Source organism: Quercus robur, chromosome 5 (genome assembly GCF_932294415.1).
Source record: "Quercus robur chromosome 5, dhQueRobu3.1, whole genome shotgun sequence".
NCBI lineage: Eukaryota > Viridiplantae > Streptophyta > Magnoliopsida > Fagales > Fagaceae > Quercus > Quercus robur.
In genome coordinates this window covers 31,886,962-31,905,370 of record NC_065538.1, presented here as the reverse complement: position 1 = coordinate 31,905,370, position 18,409 = coordinate 31,886,962, and the positions used below count along the sequence as shown (strand labels likewise).

The 18,409-nt window shown below is 32.2% G+C and overlaps 1 protein-coding gene across 4 annotated transcripts in view; it reads left to right on the top strand.

Annotated features, from left to right (window-relative positions):
- LOC126725809 (mediator of RNA polymerase II transcription subunit 15a) overlaps positions 1–18,409 on the top strand; it is a 312,712-nt gene that overhangs the window by 273,827 nt on the left and 20,476 nt on the right. The window lies entirely within an intron of this gene.

The window sequence follows — 18,409 nt, the reverse complement described above, 5'->3', positions numbered from 1 at the left end:
ATGATACTATTGTTATGCATGTTCAAATGTTCAACTAAGCATTCAAACGCTACTAATGTAATTGAACTAACAAAGCTGTAAAACATGTTATCTTATCTTATTGACTACTAACCTAAATATGTAAAAATTATCTTAAACAAAAGCTAAGAGATGCATATAAACTAAACAAAACAGAAGAAATCAAAGAACAAATAATTCTTAAAAAAATTCTTTTTCACATCAATTGAATAGCATCCAATCAAGTCAACATTTTTTACCTTTCCTAAACTAACTATTTTGGGTTGATGTTGTTTTAACATGAGAATGATTCTTGAAGAATAAATATTGCTTCAAATTACTTTCAAAGGAGAAATGTAACATAATTACACTCTAAGTCCTTTAAATTTCTCATATGCTATATTTGCTACGTAATATTCACAAGTTAGCTATGTATATATTACTTTGCAACATTGTAGATAATATCCACAAAAATATTTATAAGTATCCTCACATGTTGCTTGTATATATTCTATGTAAATAATATCACATGTTATATATATATATATATATATGTATGTATTGTTTGTACAAAAATCTTTTTTTCAGGGCATAAATGCACTTTTAGTCCCTACATTTTATTTTTACCACTTTTAGTCCCTAAACCAATTAACACAGAACATTTTAGTCCTTGAAGCACCATTCCGTCACCAAACTAATAGGAAAACTGACGGATCAATAAAATAATAATAAAATTTCTAACCTTCTTATTATTATTTTTTTTTAAAAAAAGAAAAGATAAAAATTAAATTAATTTTGTTTCTCTTTTTTTTTTGGAAGAATTGTTCTTCCCCGTTAATCACGTTCTTCATTTTCTTCCCAGCAAACCTTGCCCAAAAATTTAAAAAATCAATATTTTTGTTTCCCTTCTTGCATTTTCTTAGCAACCAAACGTGCAAAACACATAGCAATCTTCAAATGAGAGCAAAACCCAACAATCACAAAAATACAAATCTCCTGCAAAATCAATCTCCAACAAAGAACCAAACCCAAATCTCTAATAAAACAACCAAACCTATAAACCCAACAACCAAACCGATCTCCAACAAAGTAAACCTTAACCTTCAAACCCATAAATCTTCTTGGGAAACAAATACAAAAAATCTAGATTGTTTGAATTGTGAGAGAGAGAAAATGAATCATTGATAAAGATCGGGTCAAATATCGATAGATGAAGTCAAACACCGCAAGTGGAGATCGGGACTTGCTCTGATGCTAGTGCGGTGAAGTCATCAGAGATGAAATACAAAAACCATAGCAAGACCGAACCGATCCCTTCTCTCACCAAACCCTAACCGCCACTGCCATTGATCTCTTCTCTCTCCTCAAACTCGAATCTTCAATACCCAACACTCATTAGCTTCAATCTCAACTAAGTTTTCTGTGTTTAGTGGGTTTTGATCTTTGTGGGTTACTAGGTTTCAATTTGTGGTTGTAGATATTTGGATGTATGATTGTGGGTGTTGATCTACTTTTTTTGGATTTGAGGGTGTCGATCTGTGGTTGTGGGTGTCACTCTGTGGCTTACTAACTGTGGATGTCGATCTACCGATGCACCGCATCGAACCAAGTCCAGGAACTGCACTGCTGGAGGTTGGAGAACCGACCTCTAGCGGTGATAAGCAAAGCTGACGAAGGGAGAACCGACTCACGGTGAGAAAAAATCAAACCCCATGAACCAAATCTGTCTTCTCTTTTAACAAGAAAGTTAGTTACTACAAGTTTTTTTCTTAATCTTTAAATCATAATTCATTTGAATTTTTATTTTTAATTCTGTTTTTATTTTTTTATTTAGTTAAATTTTTTTAAATTTATATGTTGTTGCATCAATGCTACAGTGAATTTTTATTATTATTTTATTGATCTATCAATTTCCTGTTAGTTTGGTCATGAAATGGTGCTTTAAGGACTAAAATGTCCCACGTTAATTGGTTTAAGGACTAAAAGTGGTAAAAATAAAATGTAGGGACTAAAATGGAAAAAAGTCAAAATGTAGGGACTAAAAGCGCATTTACGCCTTTTTTCAAAAACAAATTCCAAGTTTCATAGTTATTTTCTACAATGTGAGTTATAGTGTTTATAATCAAAATGAAGAATTATCGTTTAGATAGACATTGTGGGGTGCTTAGCACATTCCACACACAACTGAGCTTTTGAGTTTAAGAATTTTTGGTTTGAAACTTTATCCTACCTCATTAGCTAGGATGGCCCAAAATAACTAGGTAATTAAAATGAATTATACAATGGGTGAGCAACGACCCTAAAAATCCAATAGTTAATGGTGATTCTTAAAAATTAATAAGTAAAGATACTCACACACATCACCCTATTGCCACAAATGCATATACATATCATCATAGGTTGCCAATGTCAAAATACTCTCAAGAAAAAGGCATTTTTGGGAGGCTAGTGGATCAGTGAAAATTCTCTCTACCAAAAAAATTATGGTATCCACAACCATAAACACACCCAAAAAAAAAAAAAAAAACCTAATTGATATGCTGTATTTGCCCAAAATCATGGACTAACTTTTGGCACCATGAAAAAACAATTTGACCTCAGTGTTGACTGACCAAATCCTTAAATTTAGCAAATTCCCGAAGGGTGTTTCCTTATAGATTGACCCAAAAAAAAATGTTTAGCTAAAAAATTACCTAAATCATGATAAACTAGATTTCCCTAAATATCCAAATAAGAACAAAGTTTAAGGTAGCCATTATTCTATATAGTGGTATCGTATTCATGTAATAAGGAATTACATGAAAAAAGCCCTTTTTTTTTTCTCAATCAAGTCTTGGATAAAACCATTTTAATAACCTAGGGGTTCAAAATCCCAAATTTGCCATTTTTGGCTAAGTTTGACCAACATTGACTAAACATAACAAGGATTAGTCAAAATTTTGACCAAACAATATGACCGTCCACTTGAGATAAATTTTTTTTCATATTAAATTTCATAAAATTCTCTTCAAAAAGATAATCCACGGGCCAAAGTCAGAGTTGAAGCGAATGAAATATCAAGAAAACATAAAAATCCTAATTAAAAATATTATTTCATTATTTTTCAGGTAAAAGAGCTATTTTTGGGCGTTTTTGCGAAATAGATAGTATGAATCTAGCCACAACGAATGTGAATGGCTTAGACTACATTGAATTATGATCGATATCCCCTTCAGATTAGGAGGAATTAATTTTTCAAGAAAAGTGCCACATAGATTTCTACACTGCGTCACCTCACTTTCAAGTGCAATATCTCAACAATCGTAGCTCAAAATTACATGAAGCCTAAACTTATGAAAACCAGACATTCAGAACTTCCCATAAATATCATGTTTGAAGAATTCCAAGCTCTTAAAGAACTCCATAAAATAGCTCAAAAATAGGGTTAAAAAAGAAGAAAAATCTGAAAACTGAAAATGGAAGAGTGGATACGCATCTAGAAAAAGATGAGGTGGCAACAACATCCCTCATTAGGAGCCTCCAACCCTGGTGGGTGCACCCCTCATGGGGATCCCACTACCCTCATTTTTTTGTATAGATATCCCCTATTTCCTTGGAAAAATCATAAAGAAAAAAGCACAAAAATTCCCCTCCTTATCCAACCTGTCTAGGATTCTCTCTAGATTTATTTTCTCTCTATTCTATTTCTATACTAGTTTTGAAACCCATAAATTCAGCCCCCTTTTCTCTCATTTTTCACCCTCCAAAACCCATAGGTGAGGCTCCAAAGTTCTTCTTAGAGCTAGGGCAATGTAGCTACTACTCTAGCTCCATCTCCCTTTAATTTTTATGATGTAAATACCCTCTAAATCTATATATTAACATTTTTCTTATGAGTCTGAATTTAGTAAGGATAGGGTGTAAAAGCCATGTTTTACACCATCTAATAAGTGATTGTCATATCAGCATTTTACTTAAATTCAATACATCCTAATACACCTAATAGCATCTCAATAAACTCCCAATTTGGTTGGATTTATATATGAGTATTATAATTGATTGGGTGTGATTGTGCTTATTCTTAAATATGATAAGATGATGTAGCATGTTAGGATTGGAGGGGTAAAATATAAGTTTTACATCACATCTTTGCAGAATTTAATCTCTTTTCTTATACTGTTTTACTCTATATTCATTTAAATTGTTCTTTACATTTATGCTCTTTACATTTAAGTCATTTAAATTCTTGCTTTTTATATTTATGTCATTTACTTTTATGTTCTCTAAATTTAAGTAATTTAAATTCTTGCTCTTTACATTATGCCATTTACTTTTATACTCTTTACATTATGTCATTTATTTTTCAAGCTTTTTACATTTATGTCAATTAATTTATGCACTTTAAATTTATTTCATTTAAATTATTGCTTTTTTTTTTTTTTTGAGAATCTAAACCTGGAGGCCTATTTTATTGAATGATGATAGGCCAAGAATGTATTGACTCCTTAGGTAAATTAACCAATTAATTAGCCAAATGAATTAATTATGTTCAGTTACATGCAATATGCGTGATAGCACAAACAAATCACCAAATAACTAAATGCAGCAGAAATTAAATTTGATATGGGTGATTTGTTTACGAATGGGAAAAACCACCGAGGCAAAATCCTACCAGGCGAATTTAAGGTCACCACTTCCAAGAATCCACTATTATCAAAATAAGTGGTTACAAGTAAAAGGAATTCTAGTATCTAATACCAACCTACAGTTGAACTCTTACTGCAATACCTAATTAGACTTGTAATGTAGTAACAATCTCTCCTTTGAATGCATGGCTCCCTGTACGTGTCTAACCAATCGATGCACAAATCCTAGTATGTGACTAAAAAACCAACTTGAGAAGGATGTTGGCTGCAAATTTCTTCAGTTCATTCACACGATGAAGATCAAAAGGCTCCTTAGTTACAAAACCTTACAACGTACAAACGCAATAGCTTTTTCAAGAGAAAAATGAACTAGGGCAAATTGTCTCCGGCCATAATTTGAGTGAATAATCACTTTGCATCAAGTTGCATCCTGTTGCATCAAGTGGGATGGCCCTTAAAATAATTCTTATATATGTCTAAGATTGTGAGAAAAGAAACCCTACATAAATAGCTTGGATATATGTGAAAAACAAATTTGAAAATTTGAATTTCGTAATTCTCAATAGATAAGCTGTAGAACTATCTGTCGAGCCTCAACTATTAAATCTTGATAGATACATTTGTCGAGCTTTAATGAACAACACTTCTTCACTTGATTCTTGGACAGATTTGCATGATTTCAATACTTGGACTTGAACTCTTGTTCCTTGAAGTATTGAACGCATCCTAGATCTACCCAATTACAAGTAAAGTGCGTTTTATTAAAGGATTAGCCGATTCTATATGACATATATTCATAACAAGTTCCATATATGTCCTAACAATCTCCTTCTTTGACAATCCGTGACAAAACCATAACAAACAAATGAAATATGAGAGAATTCATAAATCACTCAACTCAAACTCACTTGTTGAATATAATAAAATCTAATCCTAAAACAACTCTTGAAAAACTTTGTAAGAAGAGAGTTCATGGCATGATAGATTTTGATAACTTGTCTTTCTGAAACACTTTAAACAAAACTCATCAAGGCATTTTAGTGTGAAACAGAAATAAAAGATTGCATAAAATAATAAGAAACATGTGTATAAAACACATGGAGAGATAGGTAAAAATGATAAAAACAATATATATATATATATATATATATCAAAGATAAGTACAATGTTTGCTATCATTAAGTGGTCATAAGACCGATGTACAAAAAGATAATGTATCTAAATGAGAAAGAAAATAAAAGATACATAAATCCTCACTACATCCCTCATAAACAAAAACACTCCCCTTAACAAAAAAATAAAAAATAAAAAAATCCTATACTAACTCTCCCCCTAAGTACATGACTACTCTCATACCCAAAACTACTTTCCCTTTTTTTCACGAATGACAAATGGCAAGTCACTAAGAAACAGTCATCTCCTTATCACTAGAAGAGCTAGCATCCTCATCCTTATCATCATCATCTTCACCGAAGCTATCATCATCATCCTCGTCCTCTAAAGCCTGTGGAGATGGAGAGGGAGAAGAAACGAATCCACCAAGACGAGCCTAACGTCGTGCAATACGACCCATACGGATGGTCACCTGACTCATCCCATCAGTGAGAGTGTCAAGGCGAGCATCCATTTGCTGAAGCAACGCCATGATCGCCTCAAGCATCACACCACCACTCGAAGAAGAGGAAGGAGCAAAGGTGGATAGAGTGGGATGGGCTAGAGGAGTCGTCGTCTCAGTCTGTGACCGCTTTAGTCGAAGCTAGGCTTCGCTCCATCATACAGTCTCCGCACTAATGGCACACATAACTGTGAAGTGAGGAGACTCGGGAAAAGAGACAGACGAGTGGCGAATGATCCTTGTGATAGCATAAGGAAAAATATGCTTATCACGGGTCATTGTATCCTTATAGACATCTATAAGGAAGAGTATGAAATGAGAGGGAAAGTCAATGGTAAGGTCCTCGATGAGGGATAACAAAAGGCGAACATAAGGCTCAATAATAGAATTATAGTGAGACAAGGGATGTAGAACAAATGCCATCACCATATTTAGGAACCTCGGACCTTTTGCAAAGCCCAAGCATGAGGTGTTTTGACGGTCACCCCATGATGAAGGTGTCTCACAAAAGAGAGACAAGAGTTCGTCTTTAGACACAGTCCGTAGACGAGGACATCTGGGGTAATCAGGATATGATTCCCTTAGAACATGTAGCACACTGGAGATAAGCTCCAAAGTGACTACTCAACAAGTACCTCAAACAGAAGTGATGAAACGAGATATAGAATAATCAAAACCATGCATATTGGAGTAAAACTCATGTATGATCACTTAGGGACAACTCATGCGATTCCCACAAAGAGATTCCCAACTCCGCCTGTATATGACAGTCGGAAGAGTAGTATCAGAGAAGTCTGATAGGATAATGTGGCGTTCCGAATAAATGCCACATTTGAAGAAGTTCTCCGAAAAGTCTTGAATGGCTTTATCATCACAGAACCTGACAGAAAGAGGAGTGGAATCAGATGATGATGTACCAAAACGAAGAGGGTTTCGGGATAGAGTAGTTTTATGCTTAGGTGCCATGCGCAAACTATCTGAGAGAGAAAGAGAGAAAGAGACAAACAGAAAAGCACCAATCAACATATAGTACCAAAAGGAAGTGAAAGGTATGTATGCATGAATAATGCATGATCATGTGACGTGTAACAAAAATATCATCATGGGCTCAGCCCAATCCAAACCTACTAGCACATAAGATTCCAATAAAGAAACACACATCTAAATGCATGAAACATTGTTAAAAATGCAAATGTAATGCAATGCATAAGCATATAACATCATTTATACAAAACCCAATCCAAAAATTTTCAAAATACTCATCAATTTTCAAAAACCCCAAAAATTTTCAAAAACCCAAAAACCTAGGTTAAAATGTATGAAATGCATAAAGAAAGAGAGAAAACGAGATCATACCAGAGGGAAAAAGAGGGGATCAAGCCGAAATCCAAGTGGGGAAGATGAATGGGTTGAGGAAAAAGTGTTTGGCAAAGAAAAAGAAGGTTTCAATCAAGAGAGATCAAAGAAAAGTGAATTTGATTTTGCGTTGGTCCTATTTATAGAAAACGCGTCTCGATGGATCAAGATTTGTCGAGAATCTATCAGGCACTGATTCTCGACAGATGAATCTGTCCAGGTGCTGTCGAGAATCTATCAACAGCAAAATACCTCAATGGATCGAGAAGCTATCGAGCAAACATAAACTCTCTCAATGGATTAAGAATCTATCGAGAACCTATCAAGACAAATTCTAGAAAGCTTCGATGGATCAAAGATGCGTTAAGATCTGTCAAGAAAACACAATCCAAGGGTCTCGATAGATAACTATCTATCGAGATTTGTCGAGAAGCTATCAAGCTTGATAAAAACAGTTTTTCAAAGAGGAGAAAAACACAGAATTGAATGCAATCAAGCAAGCTACTCAACCAAAGATCCAATCAACATTTTAAGCTCTTAAAAACATCTCTCAACAAGAAAAATGCAAAGCATTTAGGATCCAAACACACACACACACACACACACACACACACACACACACACACACAAAAAAGTCTAACTAATTTTATATTTCAAAAACAAGTCAAGACAGTTTAGTGAGTATACATTAACATATGTATTCCTTATGATAGCCAAATCACATTGTACTTGCACATGTATCAAAAGTAGCAAAAAATTTTGCATGTTGTGTGTGAAAATATCGCAAGATTGCATAAGTGTCAACATGTTATGATGATTTGAGATATGAGAAAATCAATTTAACTCACACGCAATCATAACTACTTGATGGGGACTATCACCTGCGAGATACATCCAATAACTCCCACATTTCTTAGAAACACATTTGCAACTATATTTAAAAGCATTTTGATTCGTTTTCCTTTTGATTTTTCTTTGCATATATATATATTTTTTAGCATATCATGCATGGGCATATAAGAGAGAGAGAGAAGCAATACCTAATTATGTTAAGCTTAAACATCAATTTTGCTATGTTGAAGCATACAGATGTTATTCATGATCGGTGGATTTTAGTGGTGAGATGGTTATTTATGCCTTTCTCTTAGGATTTTTTTGTCCTTCTCGTAAAAAAGAGTGATATAAGTATTAAGTATAAGAAATTATTTAATCTTACTCATCACAAACACAAGCCACAAAACTCACTTGCTTGATTGTGTATAGAAATACTCATTTAAGATAAAAGAGATACAAATTTTAGAAAACTTTGTTTCAATGGCCATCTAAAATACACAAGTACCAATGTACACAAAACACATTGTTTTTGTATTTTCTGATTTTTTTATTTTTTTTTTATTATGAAAAAACAAAATAAAGCAAAATTGAAAACAAACAAATAAAAACATGTTGAACAAAACATAGCATAAAACTAGATGCAAATGCATGAGGAAGGATGAGAAGGAGAGGAGATCAATCCATGGAGATAACACCAATGTTTTGTTGAAGGAATTCAAACCGTTTGCTATCAAAAGGTTTGGTGAACAAATCAACCTTCTGATCATAGATGTGAATGAACTTGAGAGTGAGGGTACCATCTTCTACAAGCTCTCGAATGAAGTGATGTCAAATCTCTATATGTTTTGTTCAAGAATGTTGAATAGGATTCTTAGAGATGTTAATGGCACTGGTATTGTCACAATAGATGGTAAGATGTTCTTGACGAATACCATAATCAAGGAGGAGTTTTTGCATCCACAGAAGTTGGGTGCAGTAGCTACCAACAACAATGTATTCAGCCTCTATAGTGGATAATGAGATGGAATTCTGCTTTTTGTTTATCTAGAAGACAAGATTATTACCCACATAAAAATAACCCCCCGAAGTATTCTTTCTATCATCAGTATTCCCAGCCAAGTCTGCATCAGAATACCCAGCTAAGACATCATTGGTGTCCTTACTATACCACACACCGAAATCGGCAATGTTTTTGACATACTTTATGATTCTTTTCAAAGCAATCATATGAGACTCTTTGAGATTAGCCTAATATCTAGCACACACTCCCACACTATAATAATGTCAGGTCTACTAGCAGTAAGGTAAAGAAGACTACCTGTCATGCTTCTATAGAGAGAAGAGTCAACACTTTTTCCCAACAAATCAACAGTGAGTTTAACATTTGGGCTCATGGGGGTTCTAACAGAACTAGCAGATTCTAAATCAAACTTTTTCACAAGATTTTTAGCATATTTAGATTAAGATAGGAATATACTTGACTCTTGCTGATGGATCTGCAGCCCAAGGAAGTTATCCAACTCTCCAATCATGCTCATCTCGAACTTGGCTTGCATGAGTTTGGAGAAATTATGAGCTAGTTCATCCTTTGTAGACCCGAAGATGATATCATCAACATATACCTGAGCAACAATCAACTCGCCATCTTCCTTCTTGATGAAGAGTATTTGATCAACTTTTCCTTTTGTGAAACCATGTGAGACTAGATATTGTGTAAGTCGATCATACCAAGCTCTAGGTGCTTGCTTAAATCCATAGAGTGCCTTCTTGAGGTACAACACATGATCTAGAAAGTGTGGTTCAATGAATCCTTTAAGCTGAGCCACATAGACATCTTCTTTGAGAAATTCATTCAAGAAAGCAGTTTTTACATCCATTTGGTAAAACTTAAACTTCAAGTGACATGCTAGGGCTAGGGGAATCCTAATGGATTCCATGCGAGCTACAGGAGCGAATGTCTCATCATAGTCTACTTCTTCCATTTGAGAGTATTCTTGAGCTACAAGACGAGCCTTGTTGCGGATCACATTTTCCTCCTCATCAGTCTTATTGCGAAATATCCACTTTATGCCAATGATGTGCTCTCCTTCCGATCTAGGTATTAGGGTCCAGACATCATTCCTTTGAAACTGAAGCAATTCATCATGCATAGTCTCAACCCCGCTTTCATCTTGGAGAGCTTCCTTAACCTTGGTGGGTTCAACCTATGACAAATAACAAGAATAAGACACAAAGTTAGTAACACATTTATCAATTGTACACTTTCTTAATGTAAGTTTATTCATATTTCCCACAATAACTTTAGATGGATGATTCAACTCGATCCTTGAGGAAGGTCCTTTCTCTTTATGAGATTCAGAATCAGGTGAGATAAGAATGTCTGCTGAAACTTTACACCACTTGGAGTACTTGGAGATGCAGGCTCTTGATCAACTATTTCTTAAACACCTTTATTCTCAAGAGGAAGAATTTCCTTAGGGATCTCCTCACTAATTTTCTCAGAACCGGACTCGGAGGCTTCATCAATAACAACATTGACTATTTCCATCACCTTCTTGGTTCTCTTGTTATATACCCGATAAGCCTTGCTAGTAAAGGAATATCCCAAAAATATTCCTTCATCACTTCGAGAATCAAATTTTCCCACATTCTCTCTATCCTTAAGGATGAAATAAGTACTTCCAAAGATTTTGAAATACTTCACATTTGGCTTTCTTCCCTTCCATAACTTATAGGGAGTCTTCTTGGTACCGGGTTTGAAATACACCCTGTTAACTGTATGACATGCGGTGTTGACAGCTTCTCCCCAAAAATTTCTAGCCATATCCTTGTTGTGCAACATGGCTCTAGCCATCTCTTGAATGACTATATTCTTTCTTTCTACCACACCATTTTGCTGAGGATTAATAAGAGCAGAAAATTCTTGAGATATACTTGATTTAGTGCAAAAGGATTCCATGTATGAGTTCTTGAATTCTTTACCATGATCACTTCAAATTTGATCAATCTTTAAACTCTTCTCATTTTGCAATCTTGTATACAAGGCTTCAATGTGCTTAGGAGCATCTAACTTGGATCTTAGAAGAATGACTCAAGTGTATCTAGTGAAATCATCTACCACAACCATAATGTATCTCTTTCCTCCAATAGACTCGGTTCTAATTGGACCTATGAGATCCAAATGTAGTAGCTCCAACGGTTTAGATGTTTGAGTGTCAGGATATTTTGCTTTTGTCTGTTTCCCAAGCTAACACGGTCCACACATAATATTGTTCACTCTACTGAGCTTTGGTATTGCTAAAACTGATTCATGTTTAGATACAATTGAAAGATGTTTGTAGCTAGCATGTCCCATCCTTTGGTGCCATAGATCTTCATTTGGCAAACGAATGTTACTGTACACAATATCAGCATCAGGTACCAATCCATAACAGTTATCTAAAGTGCGTACACCACTTATAAGTTTCTTCCCAGACTCATTCAACACAAGGCATTTCCCTTTTGAGAACAACATCATAAAGTCTTGATCACATATCTGACTTATGCTTTACAAGTTCACTCTCAAACCTTCTACATATAGCACATTTGCAATTTCTAGTAGTCCAGGTAGAGAGATGGTTCCCTTCCCTTTAATCTGTGATTTGCTCCCATCATCGAAAGTGACATTACCACATTTCTTAGACTCAAATACCTTAAAGAAAGAGCGGTCTCTAGTCATGTGTCTTGAGCAATAACTGTCAAGGTATCACAAACATATGTCCATTATCTTAAATGTGGACTTCATCATGAAGCACACCTCATGCTTAGATGACAAATCAGAAGGAATGATGTTTTCTCTCATCTGCCATTTACGAACAAAGCTTTTAACTTTCACTCTTCGTAGACAAACTCCTCTACACATTTTCATTCTAAGACAGTCTAGTTTCTTCTTTGTCATGCTAAGATCTTTTCCAATAATCATCATAATAGATTTCAAATAACTTTTAGACTTGCATTTTCTGAGACACTCAATCAAATAGAGATTAGAAAAACAAGATGTATTTGAAACAAAAGATCTTTTCATGCTGATTGTAGCCATGACAACAGGGGTCAATGGATCACACAGTAAAGATTAAAATCTAATTAGAATGTGCCAGCTCTAATACCACTTGATAGGCTAAGCATGTATTGACCTCTTAGGTAAATTAACCAATTAATTAGTCAAGTGAATTAATTAGGTTCAATTGCATGTAATACGCATGATAGTACAAACAAATCACCAAATAACAAAATATAGTAAAAATTAAATTTGACACTGGTGATTTGTTTACAAATGGTGAAAACCACTGAGGCAAAACTCCACCGAGTGAATTTAAGGTCACCACTCCTAATAATCCACTATTATCAAAACAAGCGGTCACAAGTAAAAGGAATCTCAGTACCTAATGCCAATCTATAGTTGAACCCTTATCCCAATACCCAATTGGACTTGTAATGTAGTGACAATCTCTCCTTTCAATGCATGCCTCCCAGTACATGACTAACCAATCAATGCAATAAAGATTTCATTTACTTTATGTCTTTAAATTCATATATTGCTTTTAACTTCCACACACACACACACATATATATAAATATATATATATATATATATGTATGTATTTACATTCCTTTATTGCATTATGTCTTTACATTAAGCCCTATTTATTTCCCTTGTTCCTTCTCACCCTAAATCACCAGACAATGAAAAGTTTGATTCAAGCAAACCTCTTAAAATGTTAAAAAATACTCCAATAACCATCCCTTTTCAATAAGTCTTTAAAAGATGCAAACATTTTAAGTTCACCCTTGAATAAAAAGCCTTCCAATGAAGCATTTTTAAAGCTTCAATGAGTGCCATTTTCAAAATAAATCTTAAGAAATCAAAATAAAGCTCTCTTCTTTTAAAAATAAACAGAAACCATGGATTTTTATTTCCAAAAGGACCAAAACCATCTTCTTCTTCTTCTTCTTCTTTTTTCCTAAAACATGGAAACAATTTTCTTAAAACAAATCCCTTTTCTTGAATAGTTTTGATTTTAATCTTGGATATGGTTTCTAAAGTGCATAAATTTTTTTTTTTTTAAAATTGCTCTTTCTTTATGTTTTCCCCTCAAAAGCCTTTTTTTTTTTTTTTCCCCATAAAACTAGTTAAGGCAGCACTTGGAAGGCACGTACTTGCCATGGAAAAAAAGTACTATAGTAATTAAGGTCAATTCTATATTTTATTTATATTACAAAACAAAGATATTAATCATTTGATTTTTAAAGTATATAGAGATTTACATTAATCAAAAAAGACATTAATTTTAACAAAATTTGATAATTATGTCATAAAAAATTAATCTCATTTGTTTAAGAATTTTGATCAACCACAAAGTTAGGGTAGTTATTTAACATATAAATATTTATTTAACTATAATAGTTTTTTAGTACCTACTTGCTAAAGACAATATATCTATTCTCTAAAAACTTCTAAAAATGATAACAGACATCATCATCTTCTAATAATAAACAACTGAGTTTTGCTAAGAAAATTAAAATAAAAAATAAAAAATAAGATAACAAAAGGCTTGTGTCGTCGAATATCATCATTCTAACTTTCTAAGAATTTTTATTATTTAAAACTCAAAATACGTAAAGAAAATTTTTAGAATGTTAAAATTTAGCAGGAGTAATTTAGACATTACATAATAAAATATTTTAAAAATCATAAGTTTTCTTTAGGGTTTAACTAAGAGAATAACAATATGATATATTTGCTCTTTTCCAAAATATTAAGGGAAAAATTGCTTGATTTTAAAGTTTAAAGAAGAATTGTAAACTGCCCCAAACATAAAGGATCAAAAATGTTTTTTCCTAAGTTTTTGTTTTTGTTTTTGTGTGTAAAACTATGTATTTTTACTTAAAATAGTGTGTAAAGAAAAAAATGTACAAAAAGTCAACCCAAGAAAATTGTATATGGAATAGTGAATTTTGGCTCAACAAAGTTGATTAAACCAACAAAAAATTTCTAAAAACATAACAGAATGACGCAACATTTTCATAATACCTTTATAATTTTGTTATATTTTATTTTAACTTGTAAAGAATTGACAGTTCAATAGTTTTGAAAATATTGTGACGACATCAAGATGTTTTAACATTTTTCACAAAAAAAAAAGTTATGTCCATGACATTTTCACAACAAATAATAAGTAGTAGGTTACTACAAGTTGTTATTGATGGGTAAAAAAGTAGTTTCATTGGTAAGTTTAAATTAGAACCAATAACAATTTACCATATATGATTTGTTATGAAAGTATTGTGAAAATTATTGTTGGCAAATCAAAAATAATATAGCAAATATACTACAACTTTATGCATTCACAAAAAAAAAAAAAAAAAAAAAAAAAAAAAAAGGGCCAGCAAAACAGTGAAAGTTAAACAAACCATAACTATTGTAGCGAAATTACTGTAACTTTTCCCATTCACTCTTTATATATATATATAGAAATATACATTGCACTTACAATGTAAATTTATATTGTAAACATATAAAAATTGGTAAATGTTATACACATTTGCAAAATTTGTACAATTTTTTTTTGCAAATGTATATAATATTTGCTACTTTTTGTGTGTATACAATGTAAACTTACATTACAAGTAAAAAGTAAACATATAAAGATCCTTTAAAAAAAAAAAAAAACAAGTTCAAACAAAGTTGGTGAACATGAAGAAAAAAAAAGGAGGAAAAAGGCAAGTCACTAAACCAAAAATATTGTTCATAACACTATTCATGAGCATATACGCTTTTTTTATATATAGAAAAAAAGAGCACAAATCGATGACTAAAAAAAAAAAGGTACATATTGAATAAACTAAAAGTACTTTAGTTTTTATACATTCACCTAACAAGTGTCACAATATTTTCACAAAACATTTATTTTCAGTTATGGTTGGTCACGGTTTCATATTTTATCATTCTATTTTGACTTATAAGAAATTAGCACCTCAATAATTGTGAAAATATTGTGAAATTTTGTTATGTCAGTATAACAATATATATAAAAGGAAAAAAAAAGGTACAAATGGAAGACTGAAAAAAGAAAAAAAGAAAAAAAAGTGGCTTAATAAACCAAAATGGCATTGTAGAGGTATTGCGTCTTTTTATATAGTTAATAGATTTCAAGAGAGAATCCATTTTTCAAAATGCATTTTCCCAAAATTCCTTAAAATGAGAATTTTTCCAAAAAGTCATGATGTTTTCCAAAGGATAATACTCATCTTTTCAAATGTAAGCAAATGGTGTTTTCTATCTTTTGTTTTCAATCAATTTATTTTTTGCACAATTTTTAAAGAGGTTGATAAGTATCCATGATTCATTTTAATTGAATTGATGGTATGTGATCAAGTTAATATATCCCCCTCCTTCCTACAGTAACCATTTTGGTTTATTATGTTTGTGCATAGGAGTGAAACTTGGAGAATAAACTTGGCTTATTACTCTAAATGCATAATGTGATATCTTTCCTCTCCCTTTCTTTCTTTTATGTTGTATAGTATTATATATTCACATGCTAGATACATAATAAATATAATACTCACATGTTAGTTATATATATTTACCTTCTTGCATTTTAATTTTCACATATTATTTATATATACTCACATGTTTGCTTGTAAATTACTCTTTGCAATAATATTCACATGTTATTTAGATATGTAAATAAGATATTATGTATATGTATTGTTTTGTACAAAACTTTTTCAAAAACAAATGCCAAGTATTCTATTTATCTTTCTAAAATACGAATGTTGTGATTAAATTAAAATAAGGTGCTATTCTTTTGATAAGCAATGTAGGGTATTTAACACATTTCCCACCTATAACTGAATTTTCAAGTCGAAGAATCTTTGGTTTGAGACTCTGGTTACCTTAATTAATTTAAAAACCCTTGAATTGGTTTTAGTTAATTAGGTAATTAAAACAAATTAGACAAATAGGTGATGAATCACACTTAGAACAAAACCAATAATTGGTGACAACTCCATAAAATAAAAGTAAGAAAAAAGATTCACACACACACAAACACACACCTTACCTTAGTAACACATGCACATTAAACACATTGTCAAACACCCAATGTGTGAATACTTGAGAGGGGAGAGCTTAGAACTCTCGTGCCTCTCCCAAAATCTCACCCAAGGGCATCTACACTATAAATCCAATAGCCATAAGCTTTGATCCTTATTTAGAGATGGATATTCGGAATTAATGCGCCAAACTTGCTATAAAACATTGTCATCAAACGATGCATTTATCGGTAAGATTTTACCTACCTCACCAACCTTATTCACTCTTCCAAGCTTGAATCCAATCTTCTGATCTAAGAAGCAATATATTCCAAAGGTGCTCTAGGGTGTGTCATGGTGCAAATAGCATTCTCTCTCCTTCACCAATCCCTTCTTTATGCTCATTATATGGTGATCATAATAACAATAATAAATATATATTTTTTAATATTCTCCTTTGTGATTTAGTGTTTTGTGTATTTCTCCACAATGCAATGATGCACTACTTGCTTCCATTTTTCAATTGCAGTTACTAGTGAGTAGTGGGCTTGACTCTTATATATATACTTTCAAACACAGGTTGATAGGCTTAAGTTCATTTAAATTTCCCATTCCAAAATTGACTCCAATATTTGTTTTTTAAGAGATTTTTAAAACTAGTCACATCACATGCGCTTTGTGCATGTGAAGAGACTCATTTTTATTTTTTATTTTGGCTTAAGTGTCATTTAAAAGTGAGAGAGATAGTGTTTTAATTTTTAGGATCTTTCTCTACCATGGTGTTGATAAAAGTTTAAAATTTTGAATTGAAAATCAAAAATGATAATTTAGATTGGAGAAGATAAAGGAAAAAACCTAAAACTTTGGAATTTTTAAAAAATAATAAATTACTCTTTTAATTGTTTGTGTTTTTTAAATTTAAAATTATTTAACTAGAAGATAGGAGGCATTTTAGAGGGTTAAAGAATTTGTGTGGAAATATTTTAGAGCGCAAATTATGAAACCCAAATAAAGAATCATGCTATTAATAGTATATATAAATGATGATGAAGATTTCAATTACTGTAATTAGTTGTTTATGATTGGATCCTAACCAATCAAAACTAGAAATATTTATGGGTTTTTTTTTTTAATTTTTTTATTTATTTATAAGAGGGGGAGGAATTATAAAAAAAAGTAAAGGTGTTTCACAAATTGTTTTTGTTTTTTTTTTTCTTAATGCTTTTAGGGCCCTCCGCCTAGGGCTTTTTTTAACTATTATTTAAAACCATACGCCTAGGTTTTTAAATAGTTTAGAATTTGACTTATACAAGGGTTTATTAAGATATATCTAGCTTTTCATAAAAATTGTCTAGAAATGCCAATGACTTTTATTTAAAAATACACCAAACGGCTGTAGTCAAATAATAATGAAACATTGGCCACTAATAAAATTATTTCAATTTAAGTATGAATATAAGTATTTATAAATAAAATAGCAACATTCAATAGCACATTTATAATGTTATTTTTTTTGTCCTTTCTTACTTAATAGAAAATCTCTTCATCATTATGGTTATCAAAGCAGATCAGTAGTTTACAAAAGGGTTGGACTTGTGTCTAGTGGCCAGTTTCATTGGACATGTTGAGATACGGACACGTGTTTAGTTTTAGACACATGTCCATATCTTAACGTGTCCAGTGGAACTGGGCATTGGATAGAAGACTTTCTCTTTACGAAACCATAATGACTTTTTCGCAATATATATTTTTTCACAAAATATCTACAGTCAAACTCTATTTTTTGTTGTAATGCCAAATAGTGGAAAAATTGACAAATAAATCACCATTACAATCACTCTAATAGTCATATATGAGATTTTTACCTCAAATGATGAGTGAAGTTTTATATCTCATCATGTAACCA